The following is a 15,028-nucleotide window of genomic DNA, read 5'->3' as shown; positions in this document are numbered from 1 at the left end:
AATTTGCCTGTTACTCCAGGTGTTTCTTGACTTCCTACTTTTGCATTCCAGTCCCTTATAATGAAAAGGACATCTTTTTTGGGTGTCAGTTCTAAAAGGTCTTGTAGGTCTTCATAGAACTGTTCAACTTCAGCTTCTTCAGTGTTACTGGTCAGGGCATAGACTTGGATTACCGTGATACTGAATGGTTTGCCTTGGAAATGAATGGAGATCATTCTGTCATTTTTGAGATTGCATCCAAGTACTGCATTTCAGACTCTTTTGTTGACTATGATGGCTACTCCATTTCTTCTAAGGGATTCCTGCCTACAGTAGTAGATATAATGGTCATCTGTTAAATTCACCCATTCCAGTCCATTTTAGTTCACTGATTCCTAAAATGTCAACACTCACTCTTGCCATCTCTTGTTTGACCACTTCCACTCTGCCTTGATTCATGGACCTAACATTCCAGGTTCCTATGCAATATTGCTCTTTACAGCATCAGACCTTGCTTCTATCACCAGTCACATCCACAACTGGGTGTTGTTTTTGCTTTGGCTCTGTCTATTCATTATTTCTGGAGTTATTTCTCCACTGATCTCCAGTAGCATATTGGGCACCTACTGACTTGGGGAGTTCATCTTTCAGTATCTTTTCTTTCTTTTTTCTTTTTTTTTTTTTTTTTTTTGCCTTTTCATACTGTCCATGGGGTTCCGAAGGCAAGAATACTGAAGTAGCTTGCCATTCCCTTCTCCAGTGGACCACGTTTTGTCAGAACTCTCCACCATGACCCATCCGTCTTGGGTGGCCCTACACGGCATGGCTTAGTTTCATTGAGTTAGACAAGGCTTTGGTCCATGTGATTAGATTGGTTAGTTTTCTGTGATTGTGGTTTCTATCTGTCCACCCTCTGATGCCCTCTCTCAGTGCCTACCATCTTACTGGGGTTTTTCTTACCTTTGACGTATCCGCTTCATAGCCTGTCAGAAAATCTGCTAAATACCTGACCTGTGCTCACAGTTTTCATTGGCTTGATCCTTGGCACAAATAAGATTAAGGACAGAAGAATCCCCACCGGCTTGGGTAACAGCTACTGGGGCTCCGCAGATAGTGTCTTTCGGACATACTGAGGAGTAGCCTCCCTAGAGTCCCACAATTGCCTGTTCACGGGGTGTTTGAGGAAACAAGAAACGAGAGATTGTAAAGGAATTCAGATTTTGTTAGGCATATGTCCCTCCAGTTATAGGAGCGAGGACCTCCTACCTTAACTGGAGGTCTTCTGGAATCTGAGACTGAGCTATATGAGCTTTCTGCTGAGTTTGTTATTAGCTGTCCCAGTTTCCTGCATGCTGGGCTTGTCACTTCCCCTGCACTGGGCTTTCTTTGCATGCAGCTACCACCGTAGGAGCTTCTGCTGAGATGGGTTCCTGCTGTGTTTGGCCTCCTCCTCGGGGGGGCCACGCCAAGGTTGTTTCAGCCAGGTTAAATCTGAGCCATGGCACCAAAGATGTCAAGGGAGTGTGTGATTTCCTCAGTTCTGTCTCGTCACAACAAAAATCTGAAGCAACGGATGTTAAAGCCCTCGGACAGAAAGTGTCTCAGCTCTCAGACAGACCACGTTACAGCTCTCAGCTCTTGGACAGATCAGTGTTACAGCTCCATTTTACACCTCAGTTTTATTTAGAAAATGAAAAGAAAATACATCCTCGAGGCATGAGGGCATGCCCACGCAAAACACACGAAGAGGAGAGAGAGTGAGTGAGTGAGGGTGAGCATGGGAGAGAGATAGACCCCCGGCCCTTTGGCTCCTCTTTATACATATATATTTTTTTCCCTCCCCTTGGGCCTGCCCTATGTAAACCGGGCCAGCCTGGAGTTCTGTTTGTTCTACCTGAGGTCCTCACTCTGGTCCTCCTCGGACCTTCCTTTGCCCAATTTTTGCTGGCTTTTCCCTTCCTTGTCTTTTAGCCACTGCCCTTCTGGACTCCTTTTTCCTATTCTAACTACCTAACATGAAAGTTCTGCCCAGAGCTGAAACTTATTCTATCTCCTGTTACTAAAAACTGTTCTTGTGGATGAGATACTGACACATGCAATAACATGGAGTATCTCAAAAACATGGTACTGAACAAAAGAAACAAGACACAAAAGGCACAGTGTATCATTCTATTTATGTGGAATTCTAGAAAAGCCAGATCTATTCTGTGGTGACACAGTGCTGATCAATGGTTGCCTGAGGCCAGGGGTGGAGGCAAGATAGACAGATAGGCAGAGTGGTGGAAAAGTTCTTTTTTCTTTGGTTGCACCACATGGCTTGCTGGATCTTAGTTTCCAGACCAGGGATCAAAACTGTGTCCCCTGCAGTGAAAAAGCCAAGGATGTCCAAAAGTTTTGTATTTTGATGGTGCTCGCAGGTATTCAGGTATACACATTTGTCAAGCCTTATCAAACTGTACACTTAGAATAAGTGTGTACTTCATCATTTGTAAACTACACCTCAAGAGAATTTGTTTTAAACAATTGGGGAAAAAAGTCCTTGCAATTATTTCTACAAGGTGAGGAAGGGTCTTTTCAGACACTCAGACTTGTCTTTAGATCTTGTAAAAATAATCTTTAACTTCTAAAATATTTGTTATTTTAATTGGTTGTTATACTTGATCATTGTCATCCTGGTACTGACACTATATTTAAATAGTAATTGATATTTCCAGTGACATCCCTGTATTCCTAAAATACACACACACTCCAAGGATGAAAACTGGCAGTTCCCTCTTCTCTCTATGTGTATGAATGTGTAATGAAACCCATGACTGTGCAATTCCTTGTTTGAACATGAGTTTGAATGTCTTTGAGAGGTAGTATAGCAGAGTGACTAAGAGCATAAACCTCTTACCAGATTCAGATTCTACCTCTGTTCCTTACTTAACTTTTCTGTGCCTCAGTCACTCTAATTCTAACATAAGAATAATTACAAAAAAAAAAAAAAGAATAATTACAGTTGTTGGAGAAGTGAATGAGTTAATTCATGTAAAACACCCAGGTAAGTACCTGGCATGATAGTCAGGCTAGTTATGCTGGAATAACTAACAACAATCTCAGTTGTTTGAAATAGTAATAAGCGTGTATTTTTTTTTGCCATTTTATATATTTATTCAATTAGAAATTGCCAGGTTTATAGTGCACATTTCTCAAATAAAATGAGATTATAATCATTAGCATGATTCTAAATATGCTAATTTATAGGTAAAGTAATGCCAAAGTTAAACTTGAGACATATCATTGAGAAGAACTGGAAAAAATTTTTGAATTTATAAAAACGCAAGTTCTATTCCTTAATTTTGCTACAGGTTTTTCTCTGATCTTGGCAAGTCACTACTTCTATTTGTCTTTGTGTTCCCGTCTGTAAAACTGTGGTCATTATACTTGACACTGCCTTTTTTTTTTTTTTAATTTTATTTTTTTTCTATTTATTTTTATTAGTTGGAGGCTAATTACTTCACAATATTGTAGCGGTTTTTGCCATACATCAACATGAATCAGCCATGGATTTACATGTATTCCCCATCCCAATCCCCCCTCCCACCTCCCTATCCACCTCATCCCTCTGAGTCTTCTCAGTGCACCAGCCCTGAGCACTTGTCTCATGCATCCAACCTGGGCTGGTGATCTGTTGACACTGCCTTTCTTAAGAGGGTGTTATGAGGATGAATAAGGTAATGCATTGTGGTAGAAACAATAAAGGTTTATATCTCACTCATGCCACACATCCATCAGAGGTTAGAAGAGAGACATTTATCACCCTAAGTCACTCAGGAATTTAGGCCAATGGAAGTTCCATTTGGACACATGCTTCCAAGATCACAAGGCAGGAATAAGAGATGTGGCAGGTTAGGCACTGGCTCTTAAATTTTCTGTTATCTAAATCTCCTCAGGGGGAATTCCCTGGCAGCCTAGTGGTTCAGACTCCATGCTTTCACTGCAGGGGGCACAGGTTTGCTTCTTGGTTTGGAAACTAAGATCCTACATGCCACAGCAAAAAAAAAAAAAAAGAATCAGTCAATCAGTCAATCAAGCTCATTTGGCAAAAATAGTCATATGTTCACACCTAACTTCCAAGGGGCATGGACCAAGTGTTTAGAAAAGGGCAACACCAGAAAAACGCTTGGTGAAAAACACTAAAGATTACCATGGATAACTATTATAATTCAAGTTTAAAGTAAGTATAGGAGAACTCAATGAGGAGGTAACATTTAAGCCAAGACCTGGATCACAGAGAAGAAACTATGAGAACATTGCATGCAAAGTCCACAAAGCAGGAATGGGCTTGAAGCATGTGAGGAACAGGAAAATGACTCATATGTTTGGAAAATGGTGAATAAGAGTGAGAGGTGGCAGGGCTGGGACACACAGGTTCTTGAGGGCCATGGTAAGAAGTCTGAATTTTACTCCAAGGTGTACTGGGAAGTCACTGGAGGATTTTAACCAGATAACAAGGTGTAATTTTTATAAAGACCCTTCATTCTGCTTGCTCTGAGGGATGGGCAAGCATGAAGAAAGGGAAATCAATTCAGAAGCAACAGTCCAAGTGAGAGATGCCTGTGGTCTGGATCAGCAGAGCAGCAATAGAGGTGGAAAGGAGCAAACATAGTCAAGATCAGTTTTGGAAGTAGAGCTGATGGTTGGCTTGCAGAGGGTGAGGGGAAGGAAGGAATCAAGAATGACTCCTAGGTTTCTGGCCCAAGAAGCTGAGTGGCTCTTGAGGCGTAGATTTCTTCTGGAGTAGAAGCTGGTGGTAGTAAAGTTCTCTGAATCAAGAGTTTTGATTTGTCCATATTAATAATGAGGTGCTTTTGATATTTCAGGGTTGATACCAGGTAGTCATTGTTGTTGTTTGGTCGCCAAGTCATGTCTCATTGTTTTGAGATCCCATGAACTACAGCCCACCAGGCTTCTGTCCATGGGATTTGCCAGGCAAATGTGGCAAATGTGTCCCCTGGAGGGGGTTGCCATTCCCTTCTTCAGGGGATCTTTGTGACCCAGGGATTGAACCCAAGTTTGCTGCATTGGCAGGCGGGTTCTTTACCACTGAACCACCAGGGAAACTGATCATGGAGGTGGTACTTCAGTGCATGAATTTGGAGATCTGTGGAGTGGAAAACACTGGAGATATGAACTTGGGGATTGTATAAGGGTTCTACTGCTGCGTAACAAGAAACCCACAAATCTAGCAGCCTACAACAACAAACATTTATTATCTCATGGTTTCTGTTGGTCAGGAAATTGGGAGTGGCTTAGCTGGGTAATGCTGGTTTGGGGTCTCATAAAGTTGTGGTCAAGATGTCAGCTGGAATGGAAGTCAACTGAAAGCTTAATGAGGGCTGGAGAATGGTTCACCCACACAGCTGTTGGCAGGAGGCTTCCATTTCTCAACCTGTGCCACTTCTCTAGGCTGCTTGAGAACATGGTAGCCAGCTTCCCCTGAAGCAAGCGATCCAAGAAACAGCAATAGGCAGAAATTATACAATGACTTTGTCTTGGAAGCAACATACCATCAATTCTTCCATTGTTCATCTCACATAGACCAACCCTCATATGATATGAGAAGAGATTATAAAGAGATACAAGTTTCAAAAGATTCTCTTGGCATATAGTGTACTAAGTCATGGAAATGGATGAGTTAATTTGGTGGGGTGAGGACATAGAACAGAGAACCCTGAGACACTCCCAATATCTGAAGATGGGACAAAAGAGAGGGAGCCAGAAGAGGAGGCAGAGAAATGGCCAGTGAGGTTGGAGGAAAAAGAAGAGGATGTAGCTTCATGGAAGCGAAGGCACTTTTCCTTGGACAACCAAGCCAAAGATTACCCAGAGTAAGATTGCAAGGGAATTTGGATCTAAGAACACATGATCATGCTAAGTACTGGGTTGGCCAAAAGCTTCATTCAAGCTTTTTGGAAAGATGTTAAAGAAACTTTTTGGCCAACCTAAATAGTTTCCATGGAGTGTTAATCCTGTTTGGAGTAGGTTAAGAGTAAAGAGGATGGAAGAATCTGGTGACCCAGAACATAGAAAATTCTGATAAACTGTGCTGTGGAGGGGAACTTGGGATGAGAGACTATGCTCCATGATGTATGATTCTGGGAGGTGTTGGAATACTTCACAATACTGATTTAATGGGATTCCCTGGCTGTCAGACAGTAAAGAGTCCAACTGCAATGAAGATTCCCTGGAGAAGGAAATGGCAACCCAATCCAGTATTCTTGCCTGGGAAATACCATGGACAGAGGAGCCTTGTGGGCTACAGTCCACTGGGTCACAACAGTTGGACACGGCTGAGTGACAAACATTGGACATCGCATTTAGTGATTCAATAGCAGGGCAAATAGTGTCCACGCCAGAGGAGGGCTCACTGTCAGAACAAGTCCTTGCCTGAGGGAGTGTTGTCACTGTTTCTTCAGGGCATTCCACTCTATTGACAGCAATTTAACACACTATTTTCTTTGGAAGTACCAGAATTTCTAAAACAAGATGCACCAGCAATGCTAAGATGTGAGCTGATACACTGGGGTGTGAGTTCACAAAATAGATACCTCTGCTTAAGGTACTGGCACAGGCTTGTACCCTACAGACACAGGCATTGGAATAAATTCTATTACACGTATCTTCTGGAAAAGAAAACAGGGTGTGTATATACATATGTATGTATAAAGTGAAGTGAATGTCATTCAGTCATGTTCAACTCTTTGTGACCCCATGAACGCTGCAGTCCATGGAATTCTCCAGCCAGAATACTGGAGTCAGTAGCCTTTCCCTTCATCAGGGTTATCTTCCCAACCCAGGGTTTGAACCCAGGTCTCCTGCATTGCAGGTAGAATCTTTACCAGCTGAGCCTCAAGGGAAGCCCATGTATAATGAGAGCGTATTCTTAATTGCTGAAGTTATTCTGTGTAAGGAATGATCCTGCATTATCACCAGGTATTAACAAGCATGAATATCTGCTTGCAAGTGTACTTATCTGTAACTTTTAGCCTTGTTTCTCCTCCACAACCCATATACACTCAGTGACAATGTAGCAAGCGGTCATCTCTGGCCCTGCACCTGGGCATTAGGGTAGGGGGTAAGCAGGCTGGCACAGTGAGTAGCAGGCACACCCCTGGAAGGCTCCTGACACTGAACCCCCTAGCAACACCTTTGCAGGGGCCATGGAGGTGCACTGGAGGGGGATACAGTGGTGACCAGCGCCCTGCACACCCTGTCTTGGAAGGTGGCTCCACTCCGCAGTTAAAGGGGGCAGGGGATGGAGTGATGCTTCTGGATTAGCATCTAGGAGGGTGGGATGGGGGAGAGGCTGGGGTGGTGCCAGGGCTTCCACATGACCTTCGTTAATACTCCAAGGCAGTTCCAACATCCCCCTCATTTAGTTCAGCGCCACTGTGATCAGGATTGGAGGAACCTTCCCAGGAGTGTCATAGGACTGAGTCCAGGTATTTCCAGAATGTTACGTCCTAGTCCCAAACCTGTAGCCCCACCCTCTCAATAAACCCTCCCTATCTACCTCCACACTTCGGTCTCATAGACTGAGCTCTGCTCTTTCACAGGCTCACCCTTTCTGTCAGGACACGTGGGGCAGCTCCTGCAATGCTCCACGATTGATCTCTTTGCTCAGAGCAGGGCTTGTACCTCCCTGCTCATCCTGTGCTGAGCCCTGACCCAGTTAATGGTCTGCGGCCAGAGGGGAGGAGGGTTGCGATCTAGAGGAGGACGTCCTGTGAGGCAGCCCCCTCAGGTGAGGTCCTTTTTCTTAAACCTAGTAGTTGATGTATTTGTCTGCTCTGGGTCTCAGTTGCAGCATGCGGGATCTAGTTCCCTGACCAGGGATCGGACCTGGTTCTCCCACATTGGGAGCGTGGAGTCTTGGCCACTTGACCAGCAGCGAAGTCCCTCAGGTGAGATCTTCATTTGTGGTTTCTGTCAAAAGGAGGCCACTCTCAAGGCAGGTAGGGCTTCTTTAACTGGTTAGAGGATTCAGGTAAAGCTGGGGTTCAAGAGATTCAGGTTCAACCACCCCAAAGTCCACATCAGTTCTGCTCTCAGTCCTTCCCTATGAGCCTCATAGGACTCACGTCATAAGCTCTGGAGGCTTATGGTTACATGCCGGGCCCAGTTTTAGTACAGTTTGCCTCCAACTGCAGGAGATGAAGGTCTCTGTAAACAGTGCCAAGTAGGCCTTCTGGCTTCACTGGGCCCTGGATTGCTAGTTGGCTGGAGACAGCCTGTCATTCCTTTCCCTGAAGTCTCTGGGAACTTAGCAAACCCAGCCAGCTTAAAATTACAGTCCTTAAAATTAACCTTACTCACATTTCATTCCAGTTCTATTGCCGGGCCTGTTATTTCCCCTTCCACCTGGACCTTATCTCAATTCACAACAGGTAATCTTAGTGACCCCAGCGTCACGGCATCTCAGGAGCTACGCCCTCCACTCACTGGACTGACAGGAGGGCCCTGTTGCTGAAAGACTGCAAAGGTTGGCTAGTTTCAGAATCCTGTTCTAAGGGCTGAGTTCCCAGAGCCACTCCCCAAGAGGAAAAGTTAAAATTTTACAAAGCCTCCTTCTCCTTCTGCCTCTATAACTCAGCTTGCCCCTTGCAAAGTCTAGATCACGTAGGTCATGTAGTCTCAGAAAATCGGGACTTGCAATACTAGGAACTGGAGCTTATCTCACTCACCCTTGTCCTGCTGTTTGTAATCGCCCAGCCCCTGCAAACCTGCTTAATCAAGCCTGTCCAGGTCAGGCATCCCCCTTCCCATCTTGACCACTGCTCTTGCACACAGGAAATCCCTTAGTTTAAACCAGCCTATTAACGGCTAGTGTTGCCCACTATAGTCTGTCTATAAAGACTCGGTAATCCCTTTGGGTGGGGCTCAGAGCTTGGAATGTTAACTCCTCTGGGCCCGCTGGTGTAATAAACCTGAGTTCTCCAACTTTCCCAGTGTGGTGCTTGGTTTCTCGAGTACTGGTTTCTGCAACATTTCTGGAGGCCCCAGCGAGATTCCAACCACACCGGCCCCTTGAGCTACCGAACTGGTGGTTGGGCCACGCTGAAGCAAAGGAACCCCGAGACGAAGGAAGAGGCGCGCCACCTGATGGTATTCCGGGTTCTCTTTCAGACCGGTGTTCCGATTCTTCATTGGCCAAGCCCCAACTGGACTCATTGGAGGGACGGACCAACTCACCAGGAAGGGCCACAGGATAAGGTAAGGCTCCGGGGCCAGTCCCCAGGCAGGAACCTACCCCAACGGGTAGAAGAGGAGACTAATCGCCTCCTTGGGTTCCCAGGAAGGGAGCATCAGAAAAGGAGACCTGGGACTTGGGAGGAAGGGAGGCATCGTGAATGATAACCTCGTTTGGGCTCCCAGGAAGGGAGCAACAATTAAGGAAACCTGGGGACTCAGGAGAAGGGAGGCATCGTGACTGATAACCTTCTTGGAGCTCCCAGGAAGGGAGCAACAGCTAAGGAATCCTGGGGACTCAGGAGAAGGATGGCACTGTGATAGCCTCTGAATGATTGTTGAGTTGTGTGCTGACTGAATGGAGAGAAACTTTTTGGAAACTACAAAGCCAATTATTTTGGCATATACAATAAAAACAACTAACTTGTTAAAAGGCCTGCCCAGGGAAAAGCTTGAAGTTAACCCTTCCTGTGTCCTTGAGATACACAGCCAGCTTTGCCTGAGACCTTAGCCTTGGGGAAATTAGAACTTCAAGTGAAGGAAAAAAAAGGGGGGTCAAAGAGATATTTTAAATCTCAAACATAAAACTATAAGATCTCTGTCAGTCTGTCTGTCTGGATTTATGTATATCTCAGTTTATGTCTTTTTTCTGATAATATTGAAGGGAAGTTGTAAATGAGTCCTAATTTAATTGGCCTAAAGAAAAGTGAGCGCTTATGAATCAAACAATACAAGCAATAAAAGAAAAATTAACTAAATAAATTTCAGATTCATATGGACTGGAAAATATTCAATATTAAATACCTAGTATTAATGTTTGTTTGCTTATCTAATAAGAAAGTAGGATGTATGTTTTTAATAAAGAAGATATAAAAAATAAAATTGCATTTTATAAAGGGAAAAGAAAGTAGGTCTGACTTACAGGTAGCTGTTACAGAGTGATTAAAAAGTTTCTGGAAGGTGAAGTCTGAAAAAAAAGTTTTGTGCATGGTTAGGACTAAGTTTAAAATAAATTTAATTATGTTTACCTAAATGAGTTTAAAGTAAGCTGGTGCAAAAATTTTAATTCGGCCTTTCTCTCTGTTAAGAGGACATACTTTCTTCAGATGTTGAACTGCTTTTAATAATAGATTTAAGTTTTTTTTTTAACCCCTCAATTGATCTGTTCTATATTTACCTTTAAAATCTTTTGTTAACTATGGCTACAGTGTTAATGCCCTCACAATGAGTTCTCCAAAAAAGAAAAAATTACTTTGGTAAACTAAATAAACATTATTTAAGATTATGGTACATGTAGACAAAGCTCATTTTGCTTCTACAAAAAATAATCCCTCATAGTTAGACTTTTGCTATCTTGATGTCCTTAAAACATGGCGATAGTCTGCTCTTAAATCAGGAAATTAAAAATAAACAAACAACAGCTAAAAATCAAACAGCCAGGGCTAGGGGAAATCCAAGATGGCTGCTTGGCTTTTCCTGGCTCCCTGACGGACCTCATTTTTATTTGACGGGTTAAAGCCTTACCTGGCTACAGTGTTAATGCCTTCAGAATGATTTCTCTAAACAAGAAAACATTATGTTTCACTAAATATTAAGTTCTAGTTTTGTTAATTAAGGTCTGTGCTTACTAAGACTCACTTCTGAGCTAGTTCCTTGTTATGTTATATTGCTAAAAGGTTTAATTAAGTTATTAAAAAGGATACTCTTAAGATGGTTTCTAAAGCTTATCTCAGTAACCAGTCTTTGAATAAAGCTCAGATGCTCCATGAGGTACAATCAGGAGATTAACACCTGGATACAATCATTTAACTGAGACAGATGACCTGGGGTATATCAGACTATATGCAATGAAAGCTGACTTAAATTCTTGCTTGTGACCTTACTAATAACTGCTAGCTATATTATGTTCTGTGTAGCTTGTTTCAGATTATTTCTTATGTTACCAAAGGTGTGACCGAGCCTGTGATAAAATGCTGATATGCAGTTCCATATGAGATCAATAACTGTAATAACGTAACTCTAGATATGGGAAGAAGCAACAAGAGGAAATATTTTCCTGGACCAAGAGGCTAGTAAGACAGGTATGGTCCAGAGACTTTTGCTACTTACAAGGCCTGGTCTAGTGACAACACATTGAGTGGCCTGTCAATGGAATCTTTGTTAGACCTGGGAATGAGCCTTCCCAGCACCATGGGACACAATGACCTTGAAATGCCCCAAAACATGGTCAAATATGTGGCTATGAAGGGGCCCTGCTGACTGGAAGCTGGCCCTTGCCAGCTGCCTCTACAAAGATTAAATCATGACTACTATAAGATGTTGACCTTCAACACCCCCTTGAAAGGACTTCAGGGTGGAGACAAAAAATAAGGCACTCTACTCTGGGAAAACCCAGAAAAAAAGGCCTTCAGATAGTCAGATGTTTTCAGATAAAAATTTTTATGAGTCCAAATTCTTGCATCTTCTCATGCCTAGAGAAACACTAATGTCATGAACCAATGTCTGGACCTGGTTCTCCTAGCTAGAGCCTCAGAAGCATTCCTACTTCTATTAATCTTTGAGCCATATATCTTTAACTTTCTTGTTAAGTTTGTTTCTCCAAGCAGCAGTAGTACGACAAGCATATCCTCCGGCCAACGCCCAGACAAACCTAGAACAAGCCGCTTTATTCTGTGGACTCTCATTGGCCTCTGTAAATGCACCCCAAGGTCCTCAGGCTGCTACTCTCCCTTTGAGATCTCATACGGGAGACCACCCCCAGTGATAAAAAAAGCTCAAGGGAGATCACCAACAACTAGCTGACCTGGAGATGTCCCAACACCTCCAGGTCCTGGGAAAGTCTTCTGCCATATTGCCTGAGAAACCTGAGAAAGGACACCCATTCCACTGGGCAAGTGGGTTCATCCGTATCAGCCAGGAGATGAGTTATGGGTGTCATCCCTTGGATCCACCACACCAGAGTCAAGAAGGCAGCAGCTTCCTATAATGAGAACACCTGGAAAGCAGTTCAGGATCCCAAAAATCCCCTCAAGGTCTGGTTTCAAAAACAACGACCCTGACCCTCGAAGGATTCTAAGCCCTGCTCTAGTCACTCTGGGAGCTGGCTAGTCAATGCATGGCAGAAGCTTGAGGATTCTTCAGCCTTGCTCCAGCCACGCTCCGGCAGCTGGCTGGGTGGTTAATGCACGGCTGAAGCGTGAGGATCCAGCTATCAAAACATCAATGGATTTTCATTGTCAACCCTGGACTCTATCCCTGATTGCTATTATTTTTGTGCTCTTTGCTACAGGACTAGCTTTAGTTGCACCCCAGGACTGGGATTTGGGTCAGAAGCTGCAGTTAGCTGTCTGTTATCTCACTGTAGTGGGAAGCCTCATTCTTATTAAGTGTCTCTTATGATCTATTCTCCCTACTAACTAAACTGCCCCACAGTATAGCTGACCCCCCTTCACAAAAGGCTCAGTTGCTACAGCCGTGACAACCCAGAGATGGGGAGAAAACCTTTTGATGGTGTTCTGTCATCTGTTACGTTCAGGCTGCTTTACAGCCTTTTGGTGTCCCTTGCTGTAACAGACGGTACCGCCCCATCAAGGCCTCTTCTTTGTCTGTGGGACAGATGCTTACTTATGTCTACCTGTCAATTAGATGGGTATCTGCAGCTTAGCTTTCCTCCCCAGATGAACATTGTTCCTAACAACCAGACTCTCATCGTACCTCTGGCAGCACATACGTGGTCAAAAAGAGCCATCCAGTTTATACCCCTACTAGTTGGTCTGGGACTCACGGCTGGGCTAGGTATGGAAATTGGAGGAATTGCTTCATCAACCACCTTTTACCATACACTATCCAAAGACTTCACAGACGACATTGAGAGAGTGGCCAAATCTTTAGTGGCCTTACAGGAGCAATTAGACTCCCTGGCTGAAGTGGTTTTACAAAACAGGAGAGGGCTAGACCTAGTGACAGCAGAAAAGGGAAGACTCTGCCTCTTCTTGAATGAAGAATGCTGCTTTTATATAAACCAATCAGAAATACTCAGGGACAGGGCCCAACAGCTAAGGGAACAAATCATAAAAAGGAGAGAAAAACTAGCTAATTCGTGGGGTAATTAGAGCAATATCTGGAGTGGGGCATCATGATTTCTCCCTTTAACAGGTCCTCTCTTCATGCTCTTTGCAGCGCTCTTGTTTGGGCCTTGCATTCTCAATGCAATTACCCGGTTCATAACCTCTCAGATTGAATCCGTAAAGTTACAAATGGTAATAGTTCAATACAGCCCCCTAAACAATGGGGAGCTCTGAGTGTCCTACCAAAAACATGCGATGACGCTTTCTACAACGAGTGATAGAAAGAAGCATCAAGAGGGGAGAACGAAGAGGAAAAGTTAAAATTTTACATAACCTCCTTCTCCTTCTGCCTCTGTAACTCAGCTTACCCCTTGCAAAGTCTAGATCATGTAGGTCACATAGTCTCAGAAAGTGCGGATTTGCAATACTAGGAACTGGAGTTTATCTCACTCACTCTTGTCTTGATCTTTGCATTTGCCCAGGGCCTGCAAACCTGCTTAATCATGCCTGTCCAGGTCAGGCATCCCCCTTCCCACCTGGACCAGTGCTCCTGCGCATGCGAACCGCTTAGTTTTAACCAACCTATTGAGAGTTAGTGTTGCCCACTATAGTCTAAAAAAACCCTGTAATTCCTTTCTTCAGGGCTCAGAGCTTGGAGTGCTAACCCCTCTGGGCCCGCTGGCGTAATAAACCTGAGTTCTCCAACTCTCTGAGTGTGGTGCTTGGTTTCTCGAGTACTGGTTTCTGCAACACTTCTAGCTGGTTTTTTGAAAGCAGAGCTGAAGACAAAGGCCTAGTATTATTTTGGCCACCCTATGAAGCATGTAGAATCTTACTTCTTCAACCAGGGATGGAACCCACACCCTGTGTAGTGGGAGGGCTGAGTCTTCCCCACTGGACCAGCAGAGAAGCCCGAAGACAAAGGTCTATTCCACGCAGGCACTGATTTGGAAAATGTTCCCAGAAGTATGGTAGCAGGAAGAGGAAGACAGAAAAGAATGAAAAGCTAATATCAACGTGCATAATCAAGGGCACACCTTGATCGTACACAATGTTCCTATTGCAGGAAAGGCTGAAACACTTATACAATGATTCCTATCTCTCTTTGAATGATGATGTCTCTCACCTCCACTTCTTAGATCTATTGAAGAAGCAGAATTGAGCCATTCAGAGCCTGCAGACGGAGAGCCTCCGTTTTCAGGGCATTGCTCATTGGTAATTGCATTTTCAGGGGACTCAGCTCGGACAGAAATTAGAGGCTGCCAAAGGGGATGGGACACGGGGCACCAGAGGCATCTGTTGTACCACGTGACCAACTGCTCCCATGCCCGAGGACTTTAGAAGGGGCTTTAGCTAGTGAGGTGCCCAACGGCTTAAGCTTTTAGCTTCAGGCTTCAATCTGCCTTTGTGGAGGAACTCACGTGTGTCCTGGAGGGAACGGCTGAGGAAGCCAGCCCTCCACACAAGGCTGTATCCTCCTTCCCTGGTCCCCCGCTACTTGGAGTTCCAACGTCTCTCCGGCACATCCTGCTTGTTCCTCTGGCTCTCCAGTATTCCATGCATGAAGTGAAAGGCAACTGAGGAGCAGCAGTCTTGCTGTGGGCTTTACTGGGATCTTGCTGAGTTTGAAGGCTGGTTCACACTTCCGTTGTCTTGTTAAATAAACTAGAGTTGGGGGAAAAGCTTGGAGTTAGCAATTTGTAGACAGAAGCAATGCCCTGGGTGATGGGGGTGGGGGGAAGGGGCCT

At 44.2% G+C, this 15,028-nt stretch overlaps 1 long non-coding RNA gene across 5 annotated transcripts in view; it reads right to left on the bottom strand.

The window, feature by feature from the left end:
* Positions 1-15,028, bottom strand: part of LOC110127034 (uncharacterized) — a 38,711-nt gene that overhangs the window by 13,475 nt on the left and 10,208 nt on the right. For 4 of the 5 annotated variants that reach the window (XR_011485526.1, XR_011485528.1, XR_011485530.1 and 1 more), the window contains one exon: positions 635-14,945. This is a non-coding gene — a long non-coding RNA (uncharacterized lncRNA). Of the gene's footprint in view, positions 1-634; positions 14,946-15,028 lie in introns of those variants that run through there. The other variant, XR_011485527.1, reaches the window with a different exon arrangement.

The sequence above is a fragment of the Odocoileus virginianus genome, chromosome 33, assembly GCF_023699985.2.
Source record: "Odocoileus virginianus isolate 20LAN1187 ecotype Illinois chromosome 33, Ovbor_1.2, whole genome shotgun sequence".
NCBI classification, from domain to species: domain Eukaryota; kingdom Metazoa; phylum Chordata; class Mammalia; order Artiodactyla; family Cervidae; genus Odocoileus; species Odocoileus virginianus.
This window is presented reverse-complemented; position numbering and strand designations above follow the sequence as displayed.